A 22,394-nucleotide genomic window follows, 5' to 3' on the forward strand; every position below is an offset into this window, starting at 1 on the left:
AAACACCAAGCTATATGAAGTAACATGAGGTCTCCAATAACAGACACATGTCTTTACCAGAAACATCAAGCTATATGAAGTAACATGAGGTCTCCAATAAGAGACACATGTCTTTACCAGAACCACCAAGCTATATGAAGTAACATGAGGTCTCCAATAACAGACACATGTCTTTATCAGAAACATCAAGCTATATGAAGTAACATGAGGTCTCCAATAACAGACACATGTCTTTACCAGAAACACCAAGCTCTTTATCTTCCCATGTATAGTTCATGACCATAATGTTTATAATCTAGTATTAGGTTTGTTTTTTTAATTCATGAATAATAATGAAAGTAAAAAGTCATGGAGCTGGTCACTGTGTCCGGTTCAATAACATCAGAACTCAGGTCATTTAAAACATTATAAAAGTAATGGTGCTGGTCACTGTGTCGGGTTCATAAACATCAGAACTCGGGTCATTTAAAACATTATCATAGTAATGGTGCTGGTCACTGTGTCCGGTTCATAAACATCAGAACTCAGGTCATTTAAAACATTATGATAGTAATGGTGCTGGTCACTGTGTCGGGTTTATAAACATCAGAACTCAGGTCATTTAAAACATTATACCATTTCTGCCAAAAAGAGCTTTCGAATATATATACAGATACAATGCAAATGACGTTCAGCTATCATGGATAGAGAAGAGTATACAAGAATGACACATCAACCTTGAGAAGTTAACTACGGTTTGTAACAATAGACTTAACGCCGAATTATATAGATAGGTAAAATGAAAGGGTTGTATGGACGTAAGTCTGGTTTAACTCCAGGACATTTCGTGCCTCTACCATTCTGGCTAACTGGACTATGTGTTGTTCATTGTTTTTTTTTTTCTTTGTTTGTATGTTTATTTTCTTTCAACAGAATCGGTTGGTAGGTGGTATTGTGGTTTGTTGTATAGTGTTCAATAATTTTCATTATTCCTGTAACTTTCTTATGTATTACAGTATTTCAAGTTGTAAATGAATAAACTTGGTCAACATCAAACCAGCGAAGGCAAACAATTATAAAGTGTAAATAGGTAATAAAATCATCAGCATGCTACAAAGAAGAATGAAAAAAACACTCAGTAGCATGTATGTTAAGAAAAACTTAAATAAGAAAATAAACGGTTCTCTACTCATCTTTTCGACGTGTATGGTGAGGAACCCTTCGTTTTCCTTTTTGATATACAGTATATATATCTATGTATTGCACATTAATTTCATCAGATCAAATTTAATGCATGCTAAGTTTACATAAAAATAATCATTATTCCTTTACTCAAAAGTTGCAAAAGACTTTAGTTAATGCAATATTTTGGTCTATATGTTTTCACTTCTGCATTAATGTTCGTTTAAATTCTCGCACACTTAAGTATGTTTCTTTGAAGTATCAAGTACCTCGTATGTCAATAAGAAAATTTTTGAGAAAAATAATTCAGCGTTCATGAACAATTAGCAGTTGGTGAGTAAATAAAAAAACGCCATTTTACATCTAAGGTGTTCAGTAACCAGTATCAATTATTCAATACTGCTTAACAGTCAAACTACCTTTAAGGGTTAGGAACAGTGTTAAACAATCAATAAAAGGATTATTATACGGGAAATAGAGTTTTAAAACTACCCGCTTAAAGTTTTATAATTCAAATTTAAGAATTATAGTTAGAATTTGCATGTAAAGATTTTAAATTTCTGTCGTCACTGTAAAATGATAAAGTTTTAACGAGAGAGATGACAATAATACCGAGTGAAGGTAGATTAAATGTAGAAACCTAACAATATCATAAGTAACGCAGTCTTATTCATATTTACCTGTTTAAGTAAACCGTTTGGTTAGCAACTTCCCCCTTTTCTCAACCATATCATGAATGCTATGTTTACTATATCGTTTGTACAATGTTAGTGTGAACTTCTCTTCTTTTACTTAATACGATTTTTGATTGCTCCAACCCCCTATTTATTCTTACCAAAACAATGTCGCAACTGTAGGAATATTTAAGTTGAACTGATATTCATTATATATCTTGTAAGGAAAAGCGGGGAACACCACCTTGTAAGGAAATGCGAGGAAACATCGTCTGTATTTGAACTATGGCATTCAAAACAGCGTTGTCAGGACTATGATGAATTAATAAATTTTTCTGCCGATTTTCATCTTTTTTTACCGCATCATACATACCAAGAAAACAGAAAACTACCCCGAACAATCGAATTAATTTGGCCTATTAGCTTCTTAAACTCACTTCATCGTTCGTGTTACAACTAGTTTTTTTTGTTCCATCAATCTGTTTTACATATTTATCCAAATATTCCCATTTAGTTATTAACATTTTACATTAACACAAGAAAAGTATGTACTTATTTAAAAGGATATCAGCCTTTTGTGCAAATGAATAATATCAATTAATCAAAAGAATCGATCTTTTAATTATTTTACTTTTAGTTCCAATAGACATTTGACAACTATATATATCAATTTCTACCTCATGACCATGCATTTACATTAATTAACATGATAATATGTACGTCTCTTTCATTTTAGTTGAACTATTCTGTTCAGAACCTTCTTTATCAATTTTAAAATAACCATCTGGAGGACAATCGATTGAGTAATAGTTTATGAGATCAAAGGGAATTGAACTGAATTCATTATATAATGTATGTAGAAATTCCACTGCATTCAAATATCTTTGTTATACTTCAATAGGTGTTACGTGGAAACGTGCCATTAAAGGTCAACTCGAGTCGGTACGTGTCAACAGACTGCAATTGATCGCACCAAGAGGTTCAATATTGCAAACAACCTTCTATACTCATACAACAGTCTGCAAGCCATTTCAGGTGTAGTCTTTTCCGAAGGTCATATTCAATCACCTTATTTAAAGGACCAGAATAGAAACCTATTTTACTGTGCAGTGTATTATGGTGAAGTGTTTATTCACAATATAGAGGGTTACAACTTAATATTAAAAACGAAGATTTGCAAACGATAAGGGTGGAATCTATTGAAAGCAATCAATTATGTAATTATAGCTTCTAGTTGAGAAGGCTCAGGCACAAAAATCTATTACATAATAAGGTTAATTTGAAAGTTATAATAATATGTCAGACCTACAGACGTTTTAGTTCGATATCGAAATTTTAAAATTATTGTATTTCAAGGTTTCATCTCAAACAAATATAATAAAAGGTGATCGTTGAATCAATTATGTGTTGTGCTTTTGTCCAAAATGTCGCACATGGTAGTAGGTAGACAATTTAGAATAAGTAAGATTGAATATGATAAAAACTTAGAGATCCCATTTAAGGCCGCAATTAAAAGCAGTTGTATACAATTTGATTTGTATTTTATAGAATATTATATATTTGCATGTAGAATAAATAATAAATATCGTTTAACCAAGATGGTGATTTTTCAACTCTGAATACGATAGAAACCTTAAACGGAAACATAATTTTGGTGCACTTGAACTTGTATCAATTAGTTGGCAATATAGATCCAACAGCGAGGCCAACTAGGGGCAAAGCCATTACAGAACTTATGTTAAAAAATCCATTAACACAACAAAAGTAAAATTAGATGAGTTTAAGTGAACGAAACAGAAACACCATATTTTCCCCTAAAGATAAAGGGAAAATATCATCATGACCAATACATGACATTAATGTATTAAAAAAGTTTAAAAAAAAAAGGGCTCATTGACTATCTATACATTACCACTAAAAACAACTGTTATCCCAAAGAACTTTACAATAGCATGCTTTGAAAAGTGATGTAAATGGTTTATATATGAAAGAAAAATAGGTAATAAGATAAAAAGAAACGAGTTTCATTTCAATCGATACTTTTTGTGCATTAGTACAATCCCCATTTTGCAAATGCAAATATTAATTGGCATTATTTTTTCATTTCAAAATATACCCTCATTAAAAGATCTTACTCAAGCCAAATCGGTTAACTTTTAACATTTCATGCCATTTATAGTAAAAATAGAAAAACCACAAATATTATATCTTCATACAAATTAGTAAACTATTCCTTATATTTGGCTGCTGGCTACCTCAAAAGGTTAAGATCGATGGCCTAGGATAGCCCGACTGGCTTACAGTCATACCGCAATCAGAGAGTAATTTTAGATGAACCTTAATAAATAAGTGAAACAGTTATATTCAGTTGGATTATAGTTTCATTCTACTGCATGAAATTAAAGAATTTTACGAGAAATGTAAATATTTGATGGTGTTTACCCCTATTTAACCTTTTTGAAATGGGCACTACTCTAGGTAGTTATCTTCCTAAATACTGAAAGCCTACTTACAACTTCTGTTTATTAAGTTTTGATGAATCTTCTTTAATAAGTCAAGGGCAACAAGTCTTTGAATTTAAAGATGATAGCAGAGATCTTCCCTGTGTGAAATCAAACATAGTTACGTAATTAGCTTACCAGCAGATGAATGGAAAACCGCGGGAAAAGATACAACAGAACGAGGTAATTCAGTTCTAAAATCACCATGGTGCCGAGACCGGTGATGATACGAAGTTATAACATCAAAGACTTTCGTGATGACCTTCCGTCGCAGTCATTGAAGAGAGCTGCACATTTTGAAGAAGTTTTGCAGTTAAAAGAGTAATAGTCTTTCAATTAGATAATCAACATCTTCATGCCATTCAATTGCTCCCCAATGAGAACTTTCAGATTACATCTTCATCAAGTTATCATAGAAGCATGAATGTAATAAGAGCCTTCCCAGTTGTCTCAAAATAGAAACTGTTGTTCTGCCGGATGTCGAGGGATGCATGAAACTGTTGTTTGTCCATCTGAGAATGACCGTGTAGTACACTTTCATTATGGAATTGGTTGTTGACCATCAAAACAGTATAAACTTCTACATTTGTTTTGATTTATTGATGAGTAAATTGACCGAAATGTTCACAAAAGTACTGAGGTTTTCACAAACCAAATTATTCTCTCGACATATATATGATTTAATTGCCTGAATGGCATCTTCTGAACGTTTGTAGATAACACATCATTCATACTTTTCGAAATTTGTAAACAAGATGTAGTGCTCCATGTGCTTTATATGCATTCATAATTTCATATATCCAGTAGTTCCAGCTAGTCCATCACAAATTTACATATATAAATAAGATGTGGTATGATTGCCAATGAGACAAGTATCCACAAAGTTCAAATAAAGTGGATGTAAGTAATTATAGGTAACAGTACGGCCTTCAATAATGAGAAAAACCCATACCCTATAGTCGGCTATAAAAGGCCCCGACATGAAAAATATGAAACAATTGTTTTTTTTCCATTGCTAAATCATGCAATGGCGTAACGTACAGATTTATTTGCTGGAACTCATTAAAATATTATTTTTTGCAACGAAAAGGTAATTGCTAGATATACTTACTGGAACTGTTATTAGATGATTAAAACTGTAAATTTTCTTCTTGACAACTTATTTGCACGTTTCGGCATTGACATTTATCAACAGGTTGTAGGCATTCCTTTGGGTACAAATGGCGCCCCTATCTGACTTATTCCTGTATCGTTATGAAATCAGTTTTATGGCAAATCTCAGAAAAGATCCGTCTTAGTTCCATTTAATTGATAAATTTATTAACACTTACCGTTACTTTTATGATATTTTTGCTCTAAGTAGTCAAGAATTCACTAATTACACTGCAGACAAGAGAAATGACTTTAAATATATTCAACATCTTTTGTCCTTTTCTAGATTGGGATATTTCCGTTTCACACGAGAAAATCAAAACAAAAAATTACAAGTGATGATTTTTCGTTTCCTATTTTGGTTGGTGATGTCAAATTGACCCCTTTTTACGGTGTGTTTATTTACCAACTCGTTCGCTATGCTCGTGTCTGAAGTGATGTCTTAGATTTCTATAAATGTAATCTATGTATAACTGCTGAATTAAAAAGTCAGATATTTCGTTACTATAAGTAACTTAAAACTTTTACTAAATTTTTTCCATAGATACAAAGATTTGATTTTGTAGTTTGGTTGTATCTAGAGGATACTTATCAAAAACGGGATTTCACATCCTGCTTTTTACGATAATACGTTTATAAAGCCCGTACATTTAGATACGATCCATGAAAAATCACTGATCCTCAATATAAACTTAATTCTAAAAGAATACCAATAAAAACCTTAGTAAGATCTTTGAATATTCAATTTGTTTTTATCGGTACTAATATTGATTTTGTTTTTGATATATTGAAACGTAATTAAATATGTATTGCTGTACATTATTAAAACTTATGGCCCTACATACTGTCGATATTATGTACTTATATTTTGGCATTGCACAATATAATGCTTTTCTCAGACTGGTTATGACGTTTTTACTAAATCCGTTGGATGTGTACCGAATGATAATAAAGTCTTGGCAAACATGATTTATTTATTATTAGCTGTAATTTGCTTTAAACTAGCTTTCAGTACCTGCGAGCTCTTTTAGATAGGCGCTTTGCGTTTTTTTTTGTTAGTTGTATTTTGTGCTTCTTACAGATCTGATGAGTCAAAAAATTTCCAACAGTTTGTACGTATGTTGTTCCACATGTGGAGCAGGATCTGATTACCCTTCCGGAGCACCTGAAATCACCCCAGTTTTTGGTTGGGTTCGTGTTGCTCAGTCTTTGGTTTTCTGTGTTGTATTTTGTGTACTGTTGTTTGTCTTTTTCTTAATTAGCCATGGCGTTGTCAGTTTATTTTCGACTTATGAGTTTGAATGTCCCTTTGGTAGCCTTCGCCTCTCGTGTAATGTTATACATGTACCCCTGTCCTGTTAGGGGAGGATTAAGTGCTCTCAAACATGTATAAAACCGCCACATTCTATATGTACCTGTACCAAGTCAGGAGCCTGTAATTCAGTGGTTGTCGTTGGTTTCAGTCCGTCATATTTGTTTTTCATTTATTGTTTTGTTATTAATTAGGCTGTTGGTTTTTGTCGTTTGAATTGATTCACACTTTGTCATGTCTGCGCATTTTATAGTTGTCTATACGGTATTGGTGTTGCTCATTATCGAAAGTCATACAGTGACCTACGCTCGCTTAAATCCGCTACATTAGGACAATGTATAGGATAATTGTCTTATTGACAGTCATGCCAAATCTTCTTATTTTATATATGTCCATCTTACTTTTGAAAAAGCTATGTTACACAATGAAGTAATTTAGGAGCTATTACGATAAAATATATTTTTTTTTTTTTTTTTTTTTTTTTTAAACATTTGGCATTTTAATAATAAAATTTAACTTTTTGATTTTAGCGTGAATTTACTTATCAAATAATTCTAAGCAACACGCATGTTTTCACCATTGAAAAATATAATAAACAGTAATATTATATGGTCAAAATTGTCAAAATATTCATTGCATTGCTTCAGACCAATTGAAACTACCATTGCTTTTAAAGTATATTTGTAAAGATATACACTGCCAAAAATAATGGAGAAGTTTTAAGACATGTTCTAAAACTATAAAAAAAAAGTGAATTGATATAAGTCCTACAAATCTAATTCACATGATTGAACAGCAACATGTAGTATACGTGAAAAACCAATTCTAACATCTCTACAAGAGAAGTAATATTCCGTGTTGCTTAAATTTCTGTTTTCAGTTAAACGTTTTGTGGACTGTTGTTTTTTTTGTTGTCTTATTTTTCTTCTCTTGACAATGGTATCGTCTGTCTTCTTCTTCTCTTGACAATGGTATCGTCTGTCTTCTTCTCTTGATAATGGTATCGTTTGTCTTTCTTCTACTTATAGTTTTGGATTGGACCTTAGAAACATCTTCTATCTTTGTTGAACATTTGCCAATGTCGATAACTGAAGTTTTAAATATGTTCTCTGTTAGGTAGAGTAATTGATGACGTTCATCTGAGAAAATCTTACAATGTGAAGTGCATGAACGCTTACCTGATATAGTACCTTAGGACTTACCAAGTAAAGCACTTAAAATCGTACATAATGATCTACACTTGAAGGTATAACGAAGTCTGAACACTATTCTATGAAGTACATGCCTGCATCTATGTGAAGGAAAACTCTAACGTGTTGTTAATGGAGCAACTAGAACTGAACGCGTACATGATGGAGCAACTAGAACTGAACGCGTACATGATGGAGCAACTTGAACTGAACGCGGACTTTGGCGTAGCTAAATTGATTGAACGAACAGTTAGTATCACAATGTTTTAAATAGGCGATATATTAAACAAAACAAATATTCTGTTATTAAGAAAATATGCTTAGAAAAAAAGCTGTTTTGAACTGTTGCTTAGAAAACAGATGTTTTGAACTGTTGCTTACAAAAAAAATAAAGTAGCTGGCAATATAAAGCTACAACGACTGAACGTCGTTTTCCGTTACGATGTGTCATTATGCCAAGTTGTACAATAGTTCGTGACATGACAAAGGTAACTGTGAAGTGTTGTTTGGTACCATCCTCCACATAAAAACTTGATTGTTTGACATCTATTCAAGTAGATAATGTTCTGTATGTATGGTAGAAGATTTGCGAAAACTGACTGAATAAAAAAATGCACATGTTTGTTAGTTATGCTTTGTAAAACTTGGAGAAGTGAAAAGTTTGTTGTAATCAATTGCAACTGAAATTACTTTTCCTTTACTTATTGTACTTCTTTACAAGTTTTTCTATTGGTAATTTAACTTTTTGCAACAATCATTAAGAATCTATTTTTCAGACACGTATTGGAGAACAATCCATTTAAATATGTTCGACGTTAACATCGAACTTTGCATGATACTTTTTTCGTTCCATTTTACCACAGAATTGCTAAGGTTTCATGAAAATGTTTCTTTTCATCTTTGATATATAAAATACATTGAGTATAAGTTGAAGTTATCTAATGTGCATCCTGTAGTTTTGCCAAGTGGAACATCTGCCACAAGCTTTTGAACAGGTACGTATAACGTATTTATAGATATAATATGGCTGTCAGCGTCTTGAACCCAGACACAACACACGTTATCATATATTACATTACATAATTTGACCTGGAAAATATAGACGGCACTCTAACCATGCCCTTGAATGTTCGTCTGAAGTGATTTCTCCTGACAGGTAACTATCAAGTAAACACTAAAACTTTCATTTTATTTGATCAGTTATTAATTTATGATTAACCTCTTTTTCAATTGAATTATTTTACTACATATTTTTTTCCCAAACGAGGTATTAAATTGCGCATGCCATTATAATTGAATAAAAAATAGGACGAAGAATTCTCTGCGTTATCAATTAAGTGATCTGTGTAATTGTAGACAATCAGATAGTATAAATACAAATTTGACGTTTCACTTCTTGCCTACTAGAAAGTACATACGAGGACATCAATATAACCATTTTCTGTTGTATTGATTGGTTGGTGTTTGCTTTACGCCTCCTCAGCACTAAAAGGCTATATCACGGTGATTTTTCTGTTGTACACTTTATTGTTAAAACATATACATTTTGATTAATAATTCACCAGTTTCCCTTCACCTCACCATCATGCCGATCTAAACTGAAATTATCAAAAATATATAGACAAAAACCATATTGGAGCAACCCCTCATATATTGACATAATTTGAATGTTTTTTCTTCTTACAGTTTTGCCTTTTGCAATCCAGGAGTTCGACGGTTCCAACAAGCATTTGCCACAGTTATAGTCCGTGACAAGTAATAGAATAAATCAGTGCAATCAAGAGCCTCTACGGTGTTCACAAAATAGATTATAAAGGACGGATGGCAACGTCACTACCCCCTCCAAAACTTTGGTTCATGGGAATGATAATTAGAAGCTGAAATAAAGCGAAAGCAGAATTTGATAAAGGTCACTATACTTCAAGTACACATGAGAGCAAAATCATCTCTACCAAAACCACACAATTCTATGATAGAAACAAAATGGGTTCATAAACAAGTGCGCCTGATAGGTTTATGTATCCTCATACGGTATTTTCAGATAACAATATCATTCCATCGTCGTGTTTTTTAACAGTGTTGACATCTTTTTACGCCAAAGAATATGTAACTTTTTTACGATGGTAATATAACCACACGAAAATGTTATGCAGAACAATAGTCATTAGCATTTGAGCTTCCATTTACTGGAAAGGATAGCTTAGACAGTTAATTGACTCTTTTCTTTAGGTCCTTTGGCTTTGTTTTTCGAAACATGGTCTGTTTACTCTTTCTTTGCTTACCAAACTAATGATTCTGAACATTCCTACTAGTTAATCCAGAAGACCGCTTTGTTTGCAAAAAAAATCTGATTTCATCTTCTGTCATATGTAGTGGTTCCTTTCTCCTTTTTTATGCTTGAAAGATGATAAAGTTTTCTAAATTTTACTTTAGTTATTCAACTTAGAGTATATATAGGTTATTTCCAATGTCAATACCAACCGTTTAATTAAATGTGACATACTGGAGCTTTTATTGTCAAATCTAGAAGCCATATGTCCAAATTATATAGCTATAGGGAATACACAAGTCTAAATTAAAAAAAAACCCGATTACTTCTATTCTCGATAATTCAAATCAAAGGTCAAAATTGCTTTTAAGTATTTTAAGAATTGTAATGCTTTCAGAATGGTTCAATTCTACTTTAAAAAGGAATGAACATGCACGTCACTAGTTTATATCAGTAAGAAGCTATAGGTGATACATTTAGTCTAACTTATATTTATTTTGTCCTGTTTCTTCTAGCATTCGATCTATTTGTTCTTGTATGAACGTATCCCCTATTTTGTCCTGTTCCTTCTAGCATTCGATTATATTCGTTCTTGTATGAACTTATCCCTTATTTTGTCCTGTTCCTTCTAGCATTCGATCTATTTGTTCTTGTATGACATTTTCCCATATTGTGTCCTGTTCCTTCTAGCATTCGATCTATTCGTTCTTGTATGAACTTGTCCCCTATTTTGTCCTGTTTCTTCTAGCATTCGATCTATTCGTTCTTGTATGAGATATCCCCTGTTTTGTCCTGTTCCTTCTAGCATTCGATCTATTTGTTCTTGTATGAACGTATCCCCTATTTTGTCCTGTTCCTTCTAGCATTCGATCTATTCGTTCTTGTATGAACTTATCCCTTATTCTGTCCTGTTCCTTCTAGCATTCGATCTATTTGTTCTTGTATGAACGTATCCCCTATTTTGTCCTGTTCCTTCTAGCATTCGATATATTCGTTCTTGTATGAACTTATCCCTTATTTTGTCCTGTTCCTTCTAGCATTCGATTTATTTGTTCTTGTATGACATTTTCCCATATTGTGTCCTGTTCCTTCTAGCATTCGATCTATTCGTTCTTGTATGAACTTGTCCCCTATTTTGTCCTGTTCCTTCTAGCATTCGATCTATTTGTTCTTGTATGAACATATCCCCTATTTTGTCCTGTTCCTTCTAGCATTTGATTTATTCGTTCTTGTATGACCTTATCCCCTATTTTGTCCTGTTCCTTCTAGCATTCGATCTATTCGTTCTTGTATGACCTTATCCCCTATTTTGTCTCGTTCCTTCCAGCATTCAGTCTATTCGTGCTTGTATGACCTTAACACTCCCTTTCTTTCGTTCTAGTATGACCCTGTAATTATTTAATGGTGATATTATCCATAGTTCGTAATAAATAAACAGAATTGATTTAATTACCGTTTAATAGGTCAAAGTTGCCTGCATTTGCATACAGTGTAGACATGTATATCACTTCACATAACATTACGTAACTCGTAAAACCTTTACTTCAAAGAGACAAAGTTTGCACCATAATTTTCAGTGGAACGACAAGATATATATTTCAGCTTAACAATTTATGAGTTTTTCCGGATAAGAGTGACTGATCATTTACGAACTCGACTACTTTTCAAAATTAATAGCTACAGTGTAAATTAGTGAAATGGGGAGTTCAACAAAAACTTCAAATTGTTCATTGCTATTGTTCTAAATATTGACCATTAGCTTTATACAATTTTAATTTTGATTATATCCAAATTAGAACTTAAATTTTATGCAAGATTTTAAAGAGCTTTCAGTCACCGTATCTTTCATATGTACGCACGCAGTTACTTTGAAGTAAATCCTTTAAATAAGGAGATTTCTTGATGATTGCCAGTGCGACAACTTTCAATCAAAGACCAATGAACAAGGATGCTAACAACTACAGGTCACCGTCAACAATGAGCAAAAGCCATACCGTATAGTAAGCTATAAAAGGCAGATTCAGATTCAATAGTTTATTAGCGTCTCGTCACATACAACAACATAAAAAACAAGGAACGAAATAGTTAAAAAAAAAAAAACGAAAAAAAAGAACCACTTGATTTAAGCCAATAACAATATACGAAACACAATTACGCCAAACAGCAACCAACGAAAAACAGGATCTTTGAAAAGATGAAAGTGTGTTATGACTGTGTTATTAATTGCATTTAAACTGGAATTATATACCGATCTCAGCGCATGCATGTGAACATCACCATAAATCTTAATGAAAGGAGTATATTAAATATAATATATTTTTGACCAAAAATAAAACACTGGACACTTTTAATTTGCAAAACACTCATTTGCAAATCCGCCGCCGCCTCTCCTTAGAGCTACAGTGTCGTGTATATAACCAAAATGTGCGGAATTACATGGGATTCAATAAATTCATTGCTTTTCTGCTGTCATTATTATATATATTTTTTTATTTGATTTAGAAAAACATGGGATTTTCAATATCCCATGGGATAAGGCAAATCCCATGGGATTGACCATTATCCCATGGGATTTTGGTTAAATCCCATAGGATTTTTTTGGATCCCATGGGATAATTGTAGTCCCATGGGATATTTGTTGTCCCATGGGACAAAAAAAATCCCATGGGACTATAATTATCCCATGGGATTTTTAATATCCCATGGGACAAAATAAAATCCAATTAATCCTATGGGATTCAAATTATAAATATACAGTAATGTGTATGTTACAATGAATTTTGTTTGGTAGTAAATTGTTTTAAGATGAATCTTTTTAGTTGAATATCTTTTTTTCCTTGGAAATGTTAATGCAATCATATTGTTCTATAATTGTTCAAAAACTAAACTTTTAAACAACAAAGCAGATAATGTAAGTATCAATATATGTTTATTTATGAATTCTAGAATACTTTTTTGAAACACAATTTTTTCCCATTTGGAATCAATGAAAACTCTATTATTAGGCTTAACATACTAGTAGCTTTTTACATAAATCTAATTTTTTTTCTGGATATCCCTCCATCCAAAAAATTTATAGTTTCTTATCATCCAGCATTGTGTGATCTTAATGTATAGTCCACTTTTTGGCCATTCAGCACAGAACATTGTCATTATTGTGGTTTTAATATCTTTAGATATTTAATAGAACTTCGATTCATTGACTGAGTGATGAAAATAATAACTGATCTGACATTTGTCTTTGAATTTATTCTGGTCTTGTTTCTGTGTTTTCTCCTTTTATTCTAAGTGATGAATTTCAATCCTTCTGAAAAAGAACCAATAAAAATCCGAAGTTATGCATTATAAAAAATTGTTTGCATACATGTAGCAATAACATATGATTTTCAATAAAAATAGCTATGCGGTATGGATTTTACTGATTGTTGAAGGTTGTCCAGTGTCATCAGTTGCTAACCTCCTACATCCTTTGGTCTCTGATGGAGAGTTGTCAAATTAGCAATATACCACATCTTCCTATTCTAATATTATATAACAATCAATTTATGTATTCTTCTTTATAACATTTGGGTATTTTCCCCAGTTATATATATATATATATTATATAGATCAATGTTAAAACTTTAGGCAATTACAATAACATTCCATTTTTCACAAGAATTTGCAATATATTATACAAAACGCCAACAATAGAAACAGCACTTCTTTAAGCTTCTGAAGTTCTGAAAGAGTTCCACTTGTGTTTTATTTCAATGAGAAAATACCTTGAACTCTTTTGACATGTTGGAAATTATAACATTGATACAAAAAATTATATTGTTTTTTTTTTTCTTATTTTTGTGTTGTTCGGTTGCTGTCTCATTTTTATATATGGTTATACATATATCCTAAATCTTCTTTTTGTTAACACTTAATTATTAATAGTAAAAATGGGATATTTTTTATTTTGATAATCTCAAAACATTATTATTCTATCAAATAACTTATTTCCAAGTTCACAAAACACCAATGTGTCAGATATTAATTTTAAGACATGTATAAACATGATCAACAAGCAGTTGACAGGATGTCATGCAAAAATCTCACTAATATTAAACTTTCACAAAAACTCCATACTCAGCGAGTACTATTAAAGTTCTTAGTACAGGACAAATTCCTAGTACAGGACACCATGCCTGGCAAACACTAGCATGTGTCAATGTCAAGTCAATCATGTAATCAGGCTCAAAATCTTAGTTTGGCACAGAATTTAAAAGTTCACCACATAATGAACATGTGTATGAAATTCAACTTCATGGTAAGCTATGTACCTTAACCTAAAACTTTAACCTAAGAATGTACTATAATTTCACATTATGACATTTCTATGTTCAGTGATCCATAAAATCAGGGTAAAAACAGTAAATGTGGTGTATAATGTATAAACAAGAGTGCACACGCTGAAATGTTGCGCCTTCTTTACTAATCATTATATCATGTTGATAGTCCTAAATATAAAGCTTTACTACAACTATCACATAAACTCAACATGATCCAAGAAAATGAATTCAAGGTCATATAAACCCGACAAGAAATACATGTACACCTTACAATCATTCAATATACTAAATACAGTTGACCTATTGCTTATAGTTTCTAAGAAGCAGACTTAAACAAGAAAACTAAACATTGACCAATGAACCATGGAAATGAGGTGAAGGTCAGATGAACCATGCCAGGCAGACATGTACAGCTTACAATCCTTCCATACAACACATATAGTTGACCTATTGCTTATAGATTTAGAAAAACAGACCAAAACACAAAACTTTAACACTGAGCAATGAACCGTGAAAATGTCAAATAAAACCTGCGAGACTGACATGTACATCATAAAATGTTTCCATACACCAAATATAGTTGACCTATTGCATTTAGTAATAGAAAAAAAGACCAAAACTAAAAAAATTAACTTTGACTACTGAACAATTAAAATGAGGTCAAGGTCAGATGACACCTGCCAGCTAGACATGTACACCTTACAATCATTCCATACACCAAATATAGTAGACCCATTGCATACAGTATAAGAAAAACAGACCAAAACACAAAAACTTAACTATAACCACTGAACCATGAAAATGAGGTCAAGGTCAGATGACACCTGCCAGTTGGTCATGTACATCTTACAGTCCTTCCATACACCGAATATACTAGACCTATTGCTTATAGTATCTGAGATATGGACTTGACCACCAAAACTTAACCTTAAATATAAAAAAGAAGATGTGGTATGATTGCCAATGAGACAACTCTCCACAAGAGACCAAATGACACAGAAATTAACAACTATAGGTCACTGTACGGCCTTCAACAATGAGCAAAGCCCATACCGCACAGTCAGCTATAAAAGGCCCAGAAATGACAATGTAAAACAATTCAAACGAGAAAACTAACGGCCTATCATTATGTAACACATAAACAAACGACAACCACTGAATTACAGGCTCCTGACTTGGGACAGGCACATACATACAGAATGTGGCGGGGTTAAACATGTTAACGGGATCCCAACCCTCCTCCTAACCTGGGACAGTGGTGTAACAGTACACATAAGAACGAACTATAATAAAATGCTTGGCTGAGCGCAGCCTGATACGACCGCAGAGGTCGATCCCTGAACAGTAGGGGCAATTTGGACACAATATTCAAGCTTGATACTGTCTGAATTTGGATTGTGATCAAATTTTTGACATAATATAGGTTTCTGACACAAAATAAATGTGGTCAAAGATCTTAAAAATCTATTGCGCAATACTTTCATTTGAAGATTTCTTCTTGAAACTTTTCAAAAAATTTGAAATTTCAAAAATATTGGAAGAAAAAAAAATTGGGAAAAAAAATCCCACCCCTCCCCCCCTTGGAGTAATTACCCCCAAACTCAATCCAAGCTTTTCCTTTGAGGTATGGAACCTTGTAGTACAATTTTAGAGAGATCCATACACTTAAACACAAGTTATTGTCTAGAAACTAGAAAAATGCTTGTTTTTGGCCTGTTTTTGCCCCTAATTCCTAAACTGTTGGTACCATAACCCCCAAAACTAATCACAACTTTCCTTTTGTGGTATTGAATCTTCTTGTAAAATTTCATAGAGATCCATTCACTTAAACTAAAGTTATTGTCCGGAAACCAAATGTGTCTTCGGACGACGACGACGCAGACAACGACAACAACATCATAGCATTATACGAACCCAAAAAAAAATTTTGCGGTCGTATAAAAATCAGTTGAAAGAGGCTTAACTCATCAGATAGATAAAAATACTACAAATACAAGTGGACGTGGCCGGGTACTTGTACATCCAAACAACAAAAAGACACTAAGTATAGATCTGAGAGTACTGGCAGTTACTGACAGCTAGTTCAAAACCACTAACAACTAATAAAAAAAATCATGCATCTAAGACTGTTCTTGTTTACTGATCCATGAAATGAGGTCTAGGTCAAGTGAAAACTCTCTGACGAGCATGAGGACCTTGCAAGGTACGCACATACCAAATATAGTTATCCTATTACTCATAATAAGAGAGAAATTAACATTACAAAAAATCTGAACTTTTTTTTCAAGTAGTCACTGAACCATGAAAATGAGGTCAAGGACAATGGACATGTGACAGACAGAATTCGTATCATGAGGCATCTATATACAAAGTATGAAGCATCCAGGTCTTCCACCTTCTAAAATATAAAGCTTTTAGGAAGTTAGCTAATGCCACCGCCGGATCACTATCCCTATGTCGAGCTTTCTGCGACAAAAGTCGCAGGCTAGACAAAAATACATGAACATTTTAAAGTACTAAATTTTGAGTATATACATGTAAAACCACAAGTTACTAACTGAAGTTCATGGTGAACTGTAACCAAAAACTTTAAGTGAATACAATTTAGAGAAAGACAGATGAATGCACAAACACTATCAAAACAGAGCATAAAACTTACCGAACAAGATGTTTTACATTTATTCTTCAGAAGCAGGAAAATTGAAGTGTTTCTTTTCTTTCTCTGCCCTCCATGATATAAACTTCAAATTCATTCATGCAAAATATGAAAATCTGCAAAAGTAGGACCTTGTATCTCAGCTTATCCACATTTTGACTTTTGAACTGCATTGTTCTTTTCATCTTGCTGGCAACCTAAACATAAAAAAAATGATAAACACATAATTCTGGATAAACTTCGTGTATTTATTTTTGTTGGTACAAACAATTTTTTCAAACTTTAAACGAAAACATCATCATTAGAAAGGACGTCATACTAACCTCTGAAATATTTAAACAAACCAAAATTAATACTTGATTAAGATCTTGTCATAAATGTATAGCATGGATACCTCTTATTTTTGAAGACCATATGTCTATTGCATACTTATATTCCTTTGTACAAGAGTATGCATATTAATATTAAAGATTGATTCTGAGGACTTTAAAATCAAAGACGTAGTGCCATTATCCCCTGAATTCATTACACTATACAATGCCATAAGGCTACTCCAAGTTGTATGCCAATCTTTAACATGTTTAATTAGCATGATTAATTTAAGTTTCATAACTCCATGTGTACACTTTGAGAATCTTACAATACTTTTTATTCTGATTTTCAGAACTTATTGTGAGGTTTTTATTAATGCGACTGAGAGCTGTATTTCATTCTTATATCTAATACATATTTATGAGCTGAAGACTACCTCCGGGTGCATGACTTTCTCGCCGCGTTGAAGACCCGCAAGTGGCCTTCCGCTGTTGTCTGCTCTTTGGTCGGGTTGTTGTCTCTTTGACATATTCCCTATTTCCATTTTCAATTGTATGTATGCAGATTTTTCTTAAATCACAATAATCAATCACATTTTTGTCCATTATTCAAAATAAGCAAAAATTAATGCACACAAAAATTAACATTGTTAAAGCTTTTTTTTTAAATTCAAAACAGTTGCCCAAAACCATTAAATTCCTTGTTTGATTTATTTTATATTATTCAAAGCCTTTTATAGCTAGCTAGATGGTATAGCTTTTGCTCATTGTTGCATTTATATTGTTACCTATACCTAACTTGTGCATCATTTGGTCTCTGGTGGGGATAGGCCTACTGAAGAAGGTTCAACTTGGAATTTGCCGGATAATGAGTATTTATCCAAAAATGTAGAAGAAAGATATTCATAACCACAACCAAAATTATGCTGAAATTAATGTAAATTGTCTGTAACATGTTTCATTTTTATTAGTGAGGTACTGGTGACCTGACGAAATTTATAAACATGAACTTTTGAACTATAGGAGTTACCCTACTGGAGTTTGGATCTAGGTCCATTCGCCCTGATTCACATTCAACCTTAATTACTTGTTAGCCTGAAATAGTTAATATCTGTTTGCCCTGTGTCCATCCGCCCTGATTTTAAATTTTATTTTGTTATCTTGATGTATAATGTTTATTTTTGAATAGAGTATGGTAAAGTTTGTAGAAATTTTGCTCAATATTTATATTGTATTGCTACTACCAGATAATTTACATTATTTTCCTTTGATTTGTACTATAGAATACAGGTATAAAATTTTTAATATACTACAACTGAAGACGATTTTACAGTGGCGGATCCAGAAATTTTCATAAGTGATTGCCTAAGAGGGGACCGACTCCTGTCATGCTTCAGTGATTCCCTATATAATCAACCAAATTTTTTTCAAGAAAAGGGGGCCCCGAACTCCTGTCCCCCCCGCCTCTCCTTTAAAAAAACAACTGAAAACCATTTTAAACTGCATGTATTTATCTTAATTGAAAACAATTTCTTGAGTTTCTCATTTAGCGGATCCAGAACTTTTCATAAGGGAGGGCCGGCTCCAGTCATGCTTTAGTGATTCCCTAAATAATCAACCAAATTCCAAATTTTTCCAAAGAAAGGGGGGCCCGGGCCCCCAACCTCCCCCCCCCCCCCCTGGATCAGCCTATGATATATGTGTTTATATATCTCTCTGATATCCCATTTCAAATCAAATGTGTATTAATAAAACTTTACACTAGAAAAGTAAGGGATAGTTACTCATTTGGGAAACTTTCAAATTCACAGCATGCCGGTGCCCGTGTTTTCATCACCCTCGTTGTATTGCGGAATAAAGATTTAGGCAAATTGAGAAAAACATCATGTCTGTGGTTGAAAGTAGTGTGTGTGCATTAATTTTCTATACCTTCTTATTTAATATTTTTCCAATTTTGAGTACTGACGGCAAGTGTTGTAACGTATAGTGTACCAATGTCTTGAGACCAATGTGCTATTTACAAGTGCGATCGAGGAATGCAGGGGAAAGAAACTTATCAATTATGTTTATTCTTAAGACAAAAATGAGCCGCCGTAAAATGAACCGTGTCGAGGAGGTTACTGACACGTAATAGGGCAGAGACATATATACACATATGTGTATATATGTCTCTGTAATAGGGTTATCTCTCGAGAACATTAACTAGTACATTGATAATTTACTATGCAGTCAGTATCCCGAAAAAAAACGTATGGATGCAAAACGCTTCAGTAGTGGTTTCGGCTGACTACTAATACGTGCACTTTGTCTCAAAATATCCCGGCAGCGTTAAAGTTGAAGCCAGGATCTTGGGAGGGGGGTCTTCTTTTTCTGTGTTCTTTATTATTTTTTTTACCTTTTTTTTTACATACTTACACTTTTTGATCATTACTCTCTTTCCTCATATTTTAGCATTTCATTATTCTTTAATCTTTATTGTTTGCCCGTTATTCTTTATTCTGTTAACCCCCATCCATACCCTCTTATGTGGACTTAAGCTTTCGGTAGTTTATTTTATCCTATTTCTGTCTATGTGAATGTAAATACTTTATTTATCACAAAACAAAAACTTACTAAATATTTTTTTATGAAGTCCTCACCAGTTGCGGATCCAAAAAATGTCACAAGGAGGCACTAACTGTCATGCATAAAGAGGGGGCCCACTTCAGTGATTCCCTAAATAATCAACCATTTTTTTCCAAAAAAAGGGACGGGCCCCCATGTCCTCACCTTAATCCACCTCTACCCCTTCCCACTTCGTATCATTGAATTCAGATTCAAGATCTCTCTGATTAAAGTAAGTAAGTAAGTCACATTTGCTTATATCAGGTTTTTGAATTGAACTGGCGGATAGTTGTTTCATTACCAATCATACCACATCTCCTTATTTTTTATATATACGAAAGCTTTATTCATATTTTTAGGTGTATTGATGAATGTGTAAAGATGCAGCAATTGTGTAGATACATTTTAACATACAGCACAAGAGATGCAGATTATATAAAACTTATAAGTCGAAGACATACTGACAACGCCATGGCAAAAACTTAAAAACGACCAAATGACGTACAACAGTCTATAAAACTTAACTATAGCATACAAAACGCAAACATTTAAAACACATAAGAAGCACCCAGACAGTCAAATAGAAATTTAAAGAATAAATAATTTGTAAAGATTTTCAACTAGGCCTACAGCTATATTTTCTTATCATCTAACAGTAAACATGGGTTCTGGTACTATGTGATAAGTCATTTTTCATGCAGACCCAGTTTCATTGATACCTTGAACTTAAAGTGGTTTTATGCATATCAGCCCAGATTGTGTGTGTAATTTTATTAAACAATTCAACAATACACGTTCTAAACAGGTTAAATTCAATTTACAAATTTATAAATTCAGATCTACTGGCATTCAACACCTAATTACTTACTTGCTGTATATTGTCAATCCCTCAACATCGTGAATACGCCATGCGAGGTGTTGGCTATGTTTGATACAGGGTGGCGGCTTCGAAGCGTAGAAAAAAATCCAGGTAAATGAAAGTGTAAAATTTTGTTGTTGAAAATTTTAAGTACTAAATTCCTAAATTTGTACTTAACTCCGTTCTACGGGTAACATGGTTGTTTGATATGAAAATAGGATAAAAAGCATCCGGAAAAATTATCACATTATAAGTATTCGTAAATGGATATGAAAAAACTTAACAAGGAATAAGTATCGGTAAACGGACAGAAAGTCGCAGTTCAAAAGTTTAAATTAATTATTTTACAATTGTTTAAATATATGAGAGAAAGTTCTTAACGAATTGACTTTATTTATAGATGGTATTTAGTTGAGGAAATGATTAATTCGCTTTCAAATAGTTTTTTTTTATCATTAACTTATAAAAAGGAGACATTTTTGACAGCATGAAGCCAGTTAATTACCAAACCACTTTGGCAGATTGCTTTCTTAACAATCATTGTTCAATATTAATATTCAAAAATAAATAAGTCCGTTTCCTTTTAAAAATGTTTCAGAAAAATACTGAAACGTTTTTAAAATTAAGTTAATTCAAAGAAAAAAATATCCCAAAACTAAATCGTGACTCAAAATTTCCTAATGAAATTGTTAGATTCCAAACATTTAGGAGAAGATTGTATTTGTACTTTATGTAATGGTGGTGATATTGGAGACGCGATTCATTATATTATAGCAAAGATTTGTAAAAATCCTTGATTATAGAATGTTCGGCAATAGACGAAAGTAGACAAACCCTATTTAAACGGGGGTTTGATCTCCAAGGACCCCACATTTTACATCGAATAAGATCTATATATATTTTAACGTTTTCAAATGAAATAACTTGAATTGAAAATTTCCCGACTATGTGAAGATTTCTTATATTTCTAAATGGCTTCAATTATTACATACAAAACGAAAAAAATAACTTTTTCTTGTAAAAACAATATTCATGTATTATTATAATTTTTCCAAGGAAACGCTTTCTTTTTTTGTTTGTTTGCAAAGTTTACTTGTATGTGTTTATAACCATCACCAATCAGTCCTAATTATCAAAGATCAAACGACCTAATCAAAATGATGATTGGTATTGAATATGATCATCGGTTATGCATGACGTATCCCAAATAACTTCTTTAATGTTGGTTTGATTTTATCAAAACCAAAATTATAAGATCAATAAACAGCATGCGCCATGAGCGCATGATACGCCCGTCGTCTTGTGTGTGAATTTTTATGCAATAAGCATAAATAGTTTCTGACATACGGCGTGACATGCGAAAACCCCCCCCTTTTTTTTTTTACA

The 22,394-nt window shown here is 32.7% G+C and overlaps 2 long non-coding RNA genes across 9 annotated transcripts in view; both read right to left on the reverse strand.

The window, feature by feature from the left end:
- Positions 1–9,488: 9,488 nt before the first annotated feature.
- Positions 9,489–22,394, reverse strand: part of LOC127734013 (uncharacterized) — a 42,915-nt gene continuing 30,009 nt past the window's right edge. For all 5 annotated transcript variants that reach the window (XR_007997345.1, XR_007997344.1, XR_007997347.1 and 2 more), the window contains one exon: positions 9,489–11,647. This is a non-coding gene — a long non-coding RNA (uncharacterized LOC127734013). The remainder of the gene's footprint in view (positions 11,648–22,394) is intronic.
- On the reverse strand, positions 13,170–21,323 carry LOC127734014 (uncharacterized). 4 transcript variants are annotated; one of them, XR_007997351.1, is made up of 3 exons: positions 21,018–21,323; positions 17,238–17,431; positions 13,170–13,566 (listed from the first exon to the last, which is right to left on the reverse strand). It is a non-coding gene; the product is annotated as an uncharacterized LOC127734014 (long non-coding RNA). The 4 variants fall into 4 exon arrangements; XR_007997350.1 differs by lacking the exon at positions 21,018–21,323 and adding an exon at positions 19,475–19,899; XR_007997352.1 differs by lacking the exon at positions 21,018–21,323 and adding an exon at positions 18,340–18,447.

The sequence above is a fragment of the Mytilus californianus genome, unplaced genomic scaffold, assembly GCF_021869535.1.
Source record: "Mytilus californianus isolate M0D057914Y unplaced genomic scaffold, xbMytCali1.0.p SCAF_3, whole genome shotgun sequence".
Classification (NCBI taxonomy): Eukaryota; Metazoa; Mollusca; class Bivalvia; order Mytilida; family Mytilidae; genus Mytilus; species Mytilus californianus.